At 37.8% G+C, this 14,559-nt stretch overlaps 1 long non-coding RNA gene across 3 annotated transcripts in view; it reads right to left on the reverse strand.

Annotated features, from left to right (window-relative positions):
* The window catches only part of LOC149119615 (uncharacterized), a 76,788-nt gene that overhangs the window by 47,237 nt on the left and 14,992 nt on the right, over positions 1-14,559 (reverse strand). The window contains exon 1 of one of the 3 annotated variants that reach the window (XR_016227710.1): positions 9,553-9,703. The exons of 1 other annotated variant lie outside the window; for it this stretch is intronic. This is a non-coding gene — a long non-coding RNA (uncharacterized LOC149119615). Of the gene's footprint in view, positions 1-9,338; positions 9,451-9,552; positions 9,704-14,559 lie in introns of those variants that run through there. One more of the 3 variants, XR_016227709.1, reaches the window with a different exon arrangement.

Genomic DNA, 14,559 nt, shown 5'->3' on the forward strand with positions numbered 1-14,559 from the left:
AAACACCATGTGTTTTTTTCTTCAGAACTAACAATTATTAACCCTTGCCCCATTTCCTTCATTTTTTTTAGAACAAAAGAAATAAAAGATCACAGGTAAAACAAATCCTCTTTGACAATAAATAGTCACTTCTTCATTGGTTCCCTTCCCTCATCCATCCAATTCCCACCCTGAAAAAAAAATTAACCTGAATTTAGAAATCACATTTTTGGGTGCCTGTGTTGTGCCACACTGGGTTAAGCCACCATCTATGACACTGGCTTCCCATATGAGCACTGGTTCAAGTCCCAGCTCCATTTCTGATCCAGTTCCCTGATAATATGCCTGTGCCTAAGAAAACAGCAGAGGATGCTCCAAGTACCTGGGCCCCTGCCCTGATCATAGGAGAATACGATGGGGTTCAAGGCTCCTGGCTTCAGCATGGCCTACACTAATATTGTGGCCATTTGGGGAATGAACCAGTGAATGAAAGGACTCTCTCTCTGTCTCCCCCTCTCTCTGTAATTCTGACTTTAGAATAAATAAATAAATAAATAAATAAACAAACAAATAACGAAACCATCTTCCCAGAGCAAGGTGAGAGGATTCTGCAGAATCCTGTGCTTCAGACTGTGATATTGTTTGAGGACAAGAATTAGTCCAACTACCATTGATTGTAGGCAGACAATTTGGTGCAAGGAAGATTGCCCACTTAACTCTTTGAACTCAAGGCCCATCACTCCTTGTCCCAAGCGCTGGGAAAGTGCCATCTTCCCAGAATAAGGTGATTGGAGGCTGTTGTGGCCTGTATGCCTCTGGTGGATTTTGTCAGAGGGAGAACCCTGTAGTCCCCACTGACTTTGAGTCCAGGTAGAGGAGTTATGGGGATAGGGTTCCCACTTAACTCAGTGAATGGAGGACACATTGCCTTGCTCCCCTATCCTCACCACAGTGCCCAGCTCAGAGATAGAGAGGCTCGTTCTTTGGGTGGATTGGCTCCCAGGGAAAATAGTGGATCCCCCAGTGTCTGTGACTGCAGGAACCCTGCATCCTGTGACCATGGGAATTCTGGGACTGTGCAATAAACCAGGAGGACTCCATGCTAAGACTATGCAGCATATAGATCTTTGTACAATTCATTCAGCTGGGGGAGGTGCAGGCAAAGAGAGATTCACCTTGACAGAGATCACCAGCCAGAGTGATCATATCCTCTCCCCTACTGACTATAGAGCAGAGCTACCACACATATTTTGGGTGTTTCCCTGTACTTCTACCCAACCCATAAATGCAGGCCAGAGCTCCCTGCTCCCAATCAGCACATACCTCTGGGTATCCACTGAAGGTGTAGAAATCTCACTATGCCTAGGGACACATTCCCAAAGACATCAGAGGAAATATGGTTTCTCTAAATGCATAACAATCATAGAAATACAAAAATATGAACAATGAAAAATATATGACTCCCAAAAGGAACATAATAATACTCCAATATTATACTGTGAAAATGAGGAGATTCCTGGGAAGGAATTCCAAAGACTGATTGTAATGTTACTCAAAACAGAGAAAAAATAACAGGAGTTAAAGAAATTGGTGAAAGCCATGGATGAGAATTTCAGCTGGGAAACAGAAATATTAAAGAACAATCAAACTGAAATATTGGAAAAGAATTAAATATGTCAAATAAAAATGCAGAGGAAAGCCTGAGCAACAGACCTGGTGAGAGAAAGAAAGAATATCTAAGTTTGACAACAAAGCTTTTGGAAGACAAAGAAGAAGAAAAAGAAGAAGGAGTAGGAAGAGGAGGAGAAGGAGAAGGGGAAAAGAAACAATAAGAAAAAGAAGAAAACAGTGTTCAAGATCTATTGAATACCATCAAACAACAAGATATACATGTCCTATGCATTCCTGAAGGGGTGGAAAAGTAGAATGAATTAGAAAAGTTATTCAGTGAAATAATAGCAGGAAATTGCTCAAATTTGGACAAAGATATACAAGTACAGGAAGCACATAGGACCCTAAATACACACAGCCAGAAATCTTTACACAATACAGTATATTAAAACTTTCAAAAGTGAAAAAAGCAAAGAAAAGATCTTAAAAAGTACAAGATAGAAATTCCAGATTACCTTAAAAGTCTCTCAAATCAGATTGACAGCAGATTTCTCATCAGAAATCAAAACAGGAGAGGACAGAATGGGGTGATATAGTCCAAATTCTTAAATGATAGTAATAAAAAATCTTTCAGCCCAAAATACTTTACCCAGAGAGCTCTAATTTATAAATGAAAGTGAAACAAACAGAAATTAAAAGAATTTGTTGGGGCTGGCGCTGTGGCATAGTGGGTAAAGCTGCCGCCTGCAGTGCTGGCATCCCATATGGGAACTGGTTCGGGTCCCAGTTGCTCCACTTCCAATCCAGCTCTCTGCTATGGCCTGGGAAAGCAGTAGAGGATGGCCCAAGTCCTTGGGCCCCTGCACCCACCTGGGAGATCCAGAGGAAGCTCCTGGCTTAAGTCACCGCAGCTCCAGCCCTTGCGGCCAATTGGGGAGTGAACCAGCCTATGGAAGACTTCTCTCTCTGCCTCTCCTCTCTCTGTGTAACTCTGAATTTCAAATAAATAAAATAAATCTTTAAAAAATGTCACCATGAGGCCAGCCTCACGAAAGATACTTAAAAATGTGCTACAAACAGAAACAGAGAATGATAACCAACATCATGAAAGAATGTGAAGGCAGAAAATCTAATAGTACAAAGGAGATACAAAACAAACAATAGGAGTGTCTATGGTAAACTAGCAAGATCAAGTGATCACTTATTAATAATAACCTTGAATGTAAATGTACTAAACTCCCCAATTAAAACATATATACTAACTGAACAGATTAAAAAGCAAGACCCATCTCTATGCTGCCTACAAAAAACACACTTCACCAATAAAGATACACACAGGCTGAGAATGAAAGGATGGAAAAAGATATTCTATGGTAGTGGAAGTCAGAAATGAGTAAAAGTGGCTATTGTACAAAAAGAGACAAAGAAGGTAATTAAGTAATGATTAAGGGAGCAACTCAAAGGAAGATGTGACAGTAGTAAATGTATATATGACCAATGCTAAAGCACAAAATAGTTTAAAACAAATGTTAATGGATCTAAGAGGAGACATAGGCTCCAATACAATAATAGTAGGGGCTTGAACACCCTACTTTTATCAATGGATGTATCAACTAGACAAAAAATCAACAAGCAATGGAGTTAATCTACACTATGGTCCAAGTGGACCTAATTGATAGCTACTCAACATTGTATCCCATAGCTGCAGAATACACATTCTTTTCATTGGTTCATGCAACTTTCTCTATGATTGACCATGTGCTAGACCATAAAGCACATCTATGCAAATTCAAAAAAATTGAAATCATACCATGTCTCCTTTCTGACCACAGTGGAATGTAGCTGGAAATCAACATAAGAAACTCCAGAAAATATACAAACATGTGGAGACTGAATAACATGCTCTTAAATGAATAATGGATCATAGAAGGAATCAAAAGAGGAATGAAAAAATTCCTAGAAATAAATAACACACCAAATCAAACTTTTGGGATACAGTAAAAGGAGTGTTAAGAGGAAAGTTTATAGCAATTAGTGTCTACATCAAGTTATTAAAACATCAAATAAAATCTAAAAATACATCTCAAAGACAAACAAGAACAAACCAAACCCAAAATTAATAGGTGGAAAGAAATAATTAAAATTGGATAAGAAATTTAAAAATTGAAACAAATAAGTAATACAAAAATATGTACATGAAGAGCTTGTTTTTTTGAAAATATAAGCAATATTGATGTAATTGGCCCAACTAACCAAGAAAAAAGAAGACACAAAATAATATCAGAGTTTAAAAGGAGTATGTTACAAAGGATATCACAGAAATAAAAAGAATCATGAGGAATTGTGACAAACAGCTTTATGCCAACAAATTGGAACATCTAGAAGACATGGACAGATTTATACACACGTACAATTTACCAAAATTGAAGCACAAAGACATAGAAAACCACAATCAACCAATAACCAAAACTGACATTGAATCAGTAATAAAAACTCTCTCAAAGAAAAGCCCAGGACCTTATGGCTTCACTGCTGAATTCTAACAAACTTTAAAGTACTAAATTCAGTTCCTGTCAAACTATTCAAAACCATTGAAAATGAGGAATCCTCCCAAACTCTTCTAGTGAGGACAGCATTATCTTAATTCCAAAACCAGAAAAAGATACAACTAAACAGAACTAGGATAAATATTCCTGATGACCATGGATGTAAAAATCCTCAACAAAATATTTGCTAATTGAGTCCAACGATGCATTGGATACATCATTCACCAAGACCAAGGAGGGATTTATCCCTGGAATGCAGGGATAGTTCAACATGAATAAATCAAAAAATGTGGAAAACTAACAGCACATTAACAAACTGAAAAACAAAAATCATATGATTATCTCAATAGATGCAGAGAAAGCATTTGATAAAGTACAACAACTTTTATGACTAAAACCTTAAGCAAATTGAGCATAGAAGGAATATTTCACAACAAAATATGTCAACTCCACAACCAGCATCATATTTAATGGGGAAAAAATGGAAGGATTTTCACTAAGATCCAGAACAAGAAAAGGATGCCCATGATCATCAATGTTTTTCAATATAGGTCCGGAAGTTTTAACAAGAGCCATTAGGTGATTAAAAAATAAATCAAAGATATATAAATTAGGAAGGACAAAATCAAATTATTCCTGTTGGCAGATGACATGGTCTTATATAGGGGAACTAAAAGACTCCACTAAGAGACTATTCAAAAGCAGAAGAGTTTAGAAAAGTTTCAGAATATAAAATCAACACAAAAAACAAGAGCTTTTGTATACACAAACAATGTCATGACTGAGAAACATTTATAACATCAATATCATTCAAAATAACCATAAATTTTGAATAACTTGGAATACAATTAACAAAGGAGCCAAAAGATCTTTATAATGAAAATTACAAAATAATAAATGAATAGAAGAAACAAAAAATGGAGTGGAAAAATTAATATCAAAATGCCCATACTATCAAAAGTACTTTACAGATTCAATGCTATCCCAATCAAAATACCAAGGGCATTCTTCTCAGATCTAGAAAAAAATGATGCTAAAATTTGTATGGAAACACAAGAGACCCATAATAGCTAAAGCAATCTTAGAAACCAAAAACAAACCCAGAGGCATCACAACACCAATCTTCAAGACATACTGCAGGGCAGTTAGAATTAAACTTCCTTATATTAGCACAAAAATAGAAATGTAGACCAATAGAATAGAATAGAAAACCCAAAAATTAATCCACACAGCTACAACCAATTAATCTGTGATCAAGGAGATAAAATTGATCCTTGGAGAAAAGACAATTTGTTCAACAAATGGTGATGGGAAAAGGGGATCTCTGTGTGCAGAAGTATGAAATAAGAACCCTACCTTATACCTTATTCAAAAATCAACTTACAATGGATCAAGGATCTAAATCTATGACTTGATGCCATCAAATGACTAGAGGAAAACATCAGGGAAACTCTGCAAGATATTGGCATAGCCATAAATTTATTGGGAAAGACCCAGAATCACAATAATATAAATGCAATAAATGCAAAAAAAGACAAATGAGATTGCATCAAGCTAACAAGCTTCTGCACTGCAAAAGACACACTCAACAAAATAAAGAGGCAACAAACAGATCATGAGAAAATATTTTCAAACTATGCATCTGATCATGGATTAATATCCAGGACATATACGGATCTCAAGAAACTCAACAATAGGAAAACAAACAATTCAGTTATGAAATAGACAAAGGACATGAACAAACATTCAAGGATGAAATATAAATAGCCAACAGATACATGCAAAAGTGCTCGGGATAACTAGCCATCAGGCAAATCAGACCCACAATGAGGTTTCACCTCACCCCAGTTAGAATATCTATCATCCAAAAAAATCAAACAATAAATGCTGTCAAGGATATGGGGGAAAAGGTAACCTAATCCACTGTTGGTGGTAATGTAAACTAGTACAACCATTGTGGAAGACAGAATGGGGATTCCTCAGAAATATTAAAACAGACCTACCATGTGACCCAACCATCCCACTCCTGGGAATTTATCTACAGGAAATGAAATCAGCACATGAAAGAGTTATCTGTACCCCCATTTTTATAGCAGCTCAACTCAAAATAGCTAAGAAATGGAATCACCCCAGATATCCATCAATAACTGACTAAATAAAGAAAATGTGGTATATATACACTTTGGAAGGCTATTCACTCATAAAAAAAGAATCAAATCCTGTCTTTTCTGAATGCAACTGGAAATCATTATGCTTAGTGAAAAAAGCCAGTCCCAAAAAGACAAATATCATATATTTTGCTTGATATGTGATAATTAACACAGAATACAAAGAAAATGTATAGGAATGAAACAGATATTTTGTTATTTAATTTTTGTTGTCAGCTTTTCTTTATATTCATGTGGAACTGTAGTCTTTCTACTTTTTACTGGTTGTATATTCTGATTGGTATTGCATTAAGCCTATGAATATAGAGTGTATTGAAATTCTGTTTTTACCAAATGAACAATAACATAAATTAAGAAAGGAAGGAAGAGGTAATAGAGGGAAGGAGAAAGATAGGGAGGGAAATACGGTTATCTTCTTACAATTGTACCTATTAAATACATGAAACCTGGTTTTTAAAAACATTTAAAAATAAATAAATATGGGGCTAGCACTGTAACTTAGCTAGTTAAGCTTCTTCCCACAATGCCAGCATCCCATATGGACACTGGTTTGAATCCTGGTTGCTCCATTTTCAATCCAGCTCCCTGCTAATTCACCTGGAGAGGCAGTGTAATACGGCCTAAGTCACTGGGCCCCTGCACCCATGATGATGCTCTTTGCTCCTGGCTTTGGCTTGGGCCCAGCCCCAGTCCTTGAAGACATTTGAAGAGTGAACCAGTGGGAGATAGATCTCTCTCACTCTCTCTCTCTCTCTTTCCCTCTGCCTTTCTTTGTAACTCTGACTTTCAAATAAATACATAAATCTTTAAAAAATAAATAAAATTCACAGGTTTCCTTCCTACCCATTTTTATACTTTGATGTACATAGATAACTATAAACTTTGTGTAGCAAGCTGTAGACTTTTGCAATTGTAATGGACACAATTTATTTCACACTGAGTATCTTTTCTAACTTTCTTTTTCAATGAACATGTTTTTAAGAGCAATCTCTGTACAGTTATATAAATTGAGGCCATTCCATTTAACTACTGTGTAGTATTCTATTGTATACATAACAATTTTATTATAATTTTTGTGGATATTTAGGATATTTCTAATTTTTACATTATTATGAAACTGCTGCAGTGAGCATCCTTGTACTCTATTCTTCTTGGATAGGATTTACAAAACATTGGTAGGGGGGCTGGCATCCCATATGGGTGCCAGTTGAAGTCCTGGCTTCTCCACTTCTGATCCAGCTTTCTGTTATGGCATGGGAAAGCAGTATAACATGGCCCAAGTCGGGGAAGGGCTCCAAGATGGTGGAATAGGGAGAGAGCTCACTGATAGTCCAGGGAAAGATAGTTTAATAAAAGTGGAGATACTGTAGTCTCAGGGAAGAGTTAGGGAAAAAACTGCAGAGGAAACTCTTCCAGAATTAGTGGGACATGGTGGACCTATGGGGAGGGCATGGACGCCCACGGCTCGGGACCCCAGCTGCTGAGTCTAAGCATCAGTGCAGGAAAGGCAGGCGAGGTGAAAACACAGTAGCCCAAGACACTGGCAGAAAAGTGGCAGGAAAAGCCTAGAAGGAACGAGATTTGAAGCCCCAGCCTAACTATAGGAGAGAAAAAAATATAAAAGGGACTGTTATGGACATGATTCTCTCTCTCCACTCTCCTTACAAAGGTGGGGAAGACAATAGAGCAGGGGCCATTTTGGACATACATAACAGCTGTGCCAGCTAAAGGCTGCCCCTGCTCTCAGCCAAGTGGAAAAACCTGACTCTGGTGGGGAGCAATTACTGGAGATTAAGACCTAGTGAATGTGTGGAGCTTATGAACCAGGACTGTGAAAAAAAAAAAACTGTGGGTGTGTGGGAGAACTCACACTGTGGCTGAGACGTGAGTAGTCTCAGTGAGAGACTCCACAAACTCGGCAACCTTGGCAACCCGGTGAGAGAGATTGCAGGGGAATCTGAGCTTATACTGAGGACTTGACCGATCCTTTGAGTGGTCCTTGGGACAGAGCAAATACTATACCCACTGGGGCTAGCACCCAGGCACTGATTGCCATAAAAGAGAAGAGCTCAGCTGAGTGGAAATACTTCCCTTCTGAATAAAAAAGAGAGAGAAAGAGAAAGAGAGAGAGAGAGAGGGTTTGATTTACCATGCCAAACCTGGGTGTGTCACTTTTGGCACACCCTAAACCCTGAAATACTGAACAGAGCTCTCTGGCCACACCCACCACAAGCCACTAGAGATGCACCAAAAGCAGACAGTCCATTTAATGTAGAGCCATAGTATAATGAGAAAAGCCACCAAAGCTAGAAAAAAAAAGAAGAAACCAAAGAATATCTCCATGATGCCAAAAAACAAACGCAAAAACCAAGGAAACAAGAACAAGGAAAACATCATGATGCTCCCAAATGAACATAACACTCCAATACAAGATTATGAAGGTAATGAGATAGAAGGAATGCAAGATACAGATTTAAAACATTTATGATAAGAACATTTAGAAATTATCAAAAACAAATGCATGAACTATAGAAATCCATACAGGACAGGACAGAAAATCTCTCTCATGAAAATGAAATCTTAAGGAGGAATCAAAATGAAATGAGGAATTTAGTAGAACATGAAAATGAGATATTGAAGAGAAATCAGAATGAAGAATTTAATAGAACAAATGAAAAACACATTTGAGAACCTTAAAAACAGAATCAGTGAGACAGAAGAGAGAATATCGGACTTAGAAGACAGAGCACAGGAAAGTATACAGTCAAAACAAACCAAAGAAGAGGAAATTAGAAATCTAAAAAATATTGTTGGGAATCTACAGGATCCTATTGGAAAACCCAACATTCAGGCTCTAGGAGTTCCTGAAGGCATGGAGAGAAAGAAAGGATTAGAAAGCCTTTTTAGTGAGATACTAGCAGAAAACTTCCCAGGTTTGGAAAAGCAAAGAGATATCCAAGTAAAGGAAGCACATAGAACCCCCAATAAACATGACCAAAAGAGATCATCCACGGGTTTCTTTCTCTTGGCTCACCTCTCAAGGGCGAGCAAGACAAAGAACAGGCGCCATCTTGGACATACGTCATAAGCAGAGCAACCTCAGGTCTGCACTGGCCCTGAGCCTAGCAGAAAAACCTGACTCTGGGAGGGGTGAATTAACAGAAGATTAGGACCTAATAAATTTGTGGTGCTACTGAACTGAGACTGTGAAAAAAGAGACGGTGGGGGAGAGAACTCACGGAATTCACCTGAGTACTCTCCAGAGACGCTACAATTCCGTAACTTTGGCAACCCAATGGGAGGCTGAAGGAGAATTTGAGCCCACTCTGATGGCAGATCAGATTCCCTGTGTGGTCCTTGGGAAAGAGCTTCCGATCTCTGGCTCCTGTGGGTATATCATTTGCCTGTTAACTACCTCCAACTTCGTTCAGCTGTGCGGAATTACTTCCCTTTTGAATCAAAAAAAGAAAGAATGAGAGAGAGAGAGGTCTACCACGCCTAACCTGGGAGTGTCACATTTGGCACACCTAACAGAGCTCTCAGGCTACACCCATCTCAAGCCCTAAGGCTCCATCAAAAACAGACAGTCCACTTAATCTAGAGTCATAGTATAACAAGAAAAAGCACCACAGTGAAGAAACCAAATATCTCCAATATGCCAAATAACAAACGCAAAAACCGAGGTAATAAAAACAAGGAAGTCACCATGACGCCCCCAAATGAAAAAGACACCCCAATTCAAGATTATGAAGATGATGAGATAGAAGAAATTCAAGAAGCTGATCTCAAAAAATTGATAAGAACATTAAGAAGTTCTCAAAAACAAATTCTTGAACTACATAAAGCCTTAATGGACAAGATAGAAAATCTCTCTCGTGAAAATGAAATATTAAGGAGGAATCAAAATGAAATGAAACAATTAGTACAACAGGAAACTGCGATAGTGACGAGAAATCATAATGAAGTGAAGAATTCAATAGATCAAATGAAAAACACAATAGAGAGTCTTACAAACAGAATGGGTGAAGCAGAAGAGAGAATATCAGACTTAGAAGACAGAGAACAGGAAAGGATACAGTCAGACCAAAGAAAAGAAGAGGAAATTAGAAATCTAAAACATATTGTCAGTAATCTTCAGGATGCTATTAAAAAACCCAACATTCGGGTTCTAGGAGTTCCTGAAGGCATGGAGAGGGAGAAAGGATTAGAAGGCCTTTTTAGTGAGATATTAGCAGAAAATTTCCCAGGTTTGGAGAAGGACAGAGACATCCTAGTACAGGAAGCTCACAGAACCCCTAATAAACACGACCAAAAGAGATCCTCACCACGACACGTTGTAATTAAACTCTCCACAGTGAAACATAAAGAAAAGATTCTAAAAGGTGCAAGAGAGAAATGTCAGATTACTCTCAGAGGATCTCCAATTAGACTCACAGCTGACTTCTCATCAGAAACCCTACAGGCTAGGAGGGAATGGCAAGATATAGCCCAGGTACTAAGAGAATAACACTGCCAGCCCAGAATATTATATCCTACAAAGCTCTCATTTTTGAATGAAGGTGAAATAAAGACCTTTCAGAGCAAACAGAAATTGAAAGAATTTGTCACCACTCATCCAGCCCTGCAAAAGATGCTTAAAGATGTGTTACACACAGAAACACAGCCATCAATATGAAAGAAGGTAAAGCAAGAAAATCCCCTAGTAAAAGGTCACAGGAAGTTCAAAGCATATATTAGGAATATCTTTGGGAAAATGGCAGGGCAAAGTTACTACTTATCAATAGGCACATTGAATGTAAATGGCATCAGTTCTCCAGTTAAAAGACACAGACTGGCTGAATGCATTAAAAAAAAACAGCTATTTGCTGCTTACAAGAAACACACCTTTCCAACAAAGATGCATGCAGACTGAAAGTGAACGATTGGAAAAAGATATTCCATGCCAACATAAACCAAAAAAGAGCTGGCATAGCCATCTTAATATCAGACAAAATAAACTTTAACACGAAAACTGTTAAGACGAAGAGGGGCAATATACAATGATTAAGGGAGCAATTCAACAGGAAGATGTAACTATTATAAACGCATATGCACCTAATTATGTGTCAATGGTTTATTTAAAAGATATGTTAAAGAACTTAAAGGGAGACTTAGACTCCAATACAATAGTATTGGGGTTCTTCAATACTCCACTTTCAGAAATAGACAGATCAACCAGACAGAAGATCACCAAGGAAACAGCAGATTTAATCGAGACTATAGCCCAAATGGATCTAACAGATATCTACAGAACTTTTCATCCTACACTTAAAGAATTTACATTCTTCTCAGCAGTACATGGAACCTTCTCTAGGATTGACCACATACTAGGCCATAAAACAAGTCTCAGCAAGTTCAAAAGAATTGAAATCATACCATGCAGCTTCTCAGACCACAGTGGAATGAAGCTGGAAATTAGCAACCCAGGAATCCCTAGAGCATATGCAAACACATGAAGACTGAACAACATGCTCCTGAATGAACAGTGGGTCATAGAAGAAATCAAAAGAGAAATCAAAAATTTTCTGGAAGTAAATGAGGATAACAATACAACATATCAAAACTTATGGGATACAGGAAAAGCAGTGTTAAGAGGAAAGTTTATGTCAATAGGTGCCTAACTTCAAGAAAATGGAAAGGCACCAAATAAATGAGCTTTCAATGCATCTCAAGGATCTAGAAAAACTGCAGCAAACCAGACCCAATTCTAGTAGGTGAAGAGAAATAATTAAAATTAGAGAAGAAATCAACAGTATTGAATCCAAGAAAGCATTACAAAAAATCAGCCAAACGAAGAGCTGATTTTTTGGAAAAAAAAAAAAAAAAGAAATAGGCACAGGCAAAGACTTCTTGGAAAAGACCCTGGAAGCACAGGCAGTCAAAGCCATAATTAACAATTGGAATTACATCCAATTGAGAAGTTTCTGTACGGCAAAAGAAACAGTCAGGAAAGTGAAGAGGCAACCAACAGAATGGGAAAAAAAAATTTGCAAACTACAAAACTGAAAAAGAATTCATAACCAGAATTTACAAAGAGATCAAGAAACTCCACAACAACAAAACAAACAACCCATTTAAGAGATGGGCCAAGGACCTCAATAGACATTTTTCAAAAGAGGAAATCCAAATGGCCAACAGACACATGAAAAAATGCTCAGGATCATTAGTCATCAGGGAAATGCAAATGGCCTAGGGTGGAAGCTGGGCCGCTGAGGCGCTCAGCAGAAGCACCCTGCCCTGCTCCCACAGGTTGGAGGGCCAAAGCTAATTAATCTGTCACACTTAGGCTGTGGGTGGGCACAGAAAGGGCCAGAGACATGAAGGGTGCAGGTTTCACCTCACCCCAGTGAGAATGGCTCACATACAGAAATCTACCAACAACAGATGCTGGTGAGGATGTGGGGAAAAAGGGACACTAACCCACTTTTGGTGGGAAAGCAAACTGGTAAAGCCACTCTGGAAGTCAGTTTTGAGATTCCTTAGAAACCTGAATATAACCCAACCATACAACCTAGCCATCCCACTCCTTGGAATTTACCCAAAGGAATTTAAATTGGCAAACAAAGGAGCTGTCTGCTGCTTAATGTTTATTGCAGTTCAATTCACAATAGCCAAGACATTGATTCAATCTAAATGCCTATCAACAATAGACTGGATAAAGAAATTATGGGATATGTACTCTATAGAATACTATACAGAAGTAAAAAATGAAATCCTGTCATTTGCAACAAAATGCAAGAATTTGGAAAGCATCATGCTGAGTGAATTAAGCCATGCCCAAACGGACAAATATCATATGTTCTCCCTGATCTGTGACAAATAACCGAGCACCTAAAAGGAAACCTGTTGAAGTGAAATGGACACTATGAGAAACAAGGACTTGATCAGCCCTTGTTCTGACTGTTGAGAAACAGCTTACTACTTTATCCCTTTTAGTATTTTTTGTTCTAATTAATACCATTGTTTGAACTCTTTAATTAACACACAATTATTCATAGGTGTTTATACTTTATACTTTGTGTTTCTGTGTGGGGGCAAACTGTTGAGATCTTTACTTAATATATACTAAAAATAATTTAAAATGAATCTTTTTTTCTATAGAAACAATTTGTTTTTATTGCCATTGAATACTGCAGAATAAATTCATGTCAAAGTAAAGTTAATCATTTGGAGTGACTATTCAAATATTCTCTCTTTTTTTAATTTTTATTTAATGAATATAAATTTCCAAAGTACAGCTTATGGATTACAATGGCTTCCCCCTCACAACTTCCCTCCCACCCGCAACCCTCTCCTTTCCCGCTCCCTCTCCCCTTCCATTCACATCAAGAATCATTTTCAAGTCTCTTTATATACAGAAGATCAGTTTAGCATATATTAAGTAAAGATTTCAGCAGTTTGCACCCACACAGAAACACAAAGTGTAAAATACTGTTTCAGTACTAGGTATAGCATTACTTCACATTGTACAACACATTAAGGATAGAGATCCCACATGAGGAGTAAGCACACAGTGACTCCTGTTGTTGACTTAACAATTTGACACTCTTGTTTATGGCATCAGTAATCACCCTAGGCTCTAGTCATGAGTTACCAAGGCTATGGAAGCATTTTGAGTTCACCGACTCTGATCATATTCAGACAAGGTTGTAGTAAGAGTGGAAGTTCTCTCCTCCCTTCAGAGAAAGGTACCTCCTTCTTTGATGACCTGTTCTTTCCACTGGGATCTCACTCGCTGAGATCTTTCATTTAGGTCAGAAAATGAATATTGATGTTAATGGGATGGGAGACGGAGCGGGAGATGGGAAGGTTGCAGGTGGGAGGGAGGTTATGGGGGAAAAAGCCGCTATAATCCAAAAGTTGTACTTTTGAAATTTATATTTATTAAATAAAAGTTAAAAAAAAAAGATCACCAAAGTCTTTGATTACGGCCTTGTCTAAATAAGGTCGGAGTTGCTGAACTCAAGGGACTTCCATAGCCTTGGCAGCTCATGAAAAGAGCCTCAGGTGATTACTGATGTCATAAATAAGAGTGTTTATTGCTAAGTCAACTACAGGAGTCAATGTGCTCTGACTCCCCATGTAGTATCTCTGTCCTTAACGTGTTGTACTATGCAAATTAATGGTAAATCTAGTACTCAAACAGTACTTTATACTTCGTGTATTTGTATGGGTACAAACTGTTGAAATCTTTACTTAGTATATACTGTTTATCT

This window comes from Oryctolagus cuniculus, chromosome X (assembly GCF_051225735.1).
Source record: "Oryctolagus cuniculus isolate XC-2025 breed Fujian yellow rabbit chromosome X, ASM5122573v1, whole genome shotgun sequence".
Taxonomy (NCBI): domain Eukaryota; kingdom Metazoa; phylum Chordata; class Mammalia; order Lagomorpha; family Leporidae; genus Oryctolagus; species Oryctolagus cuniculus.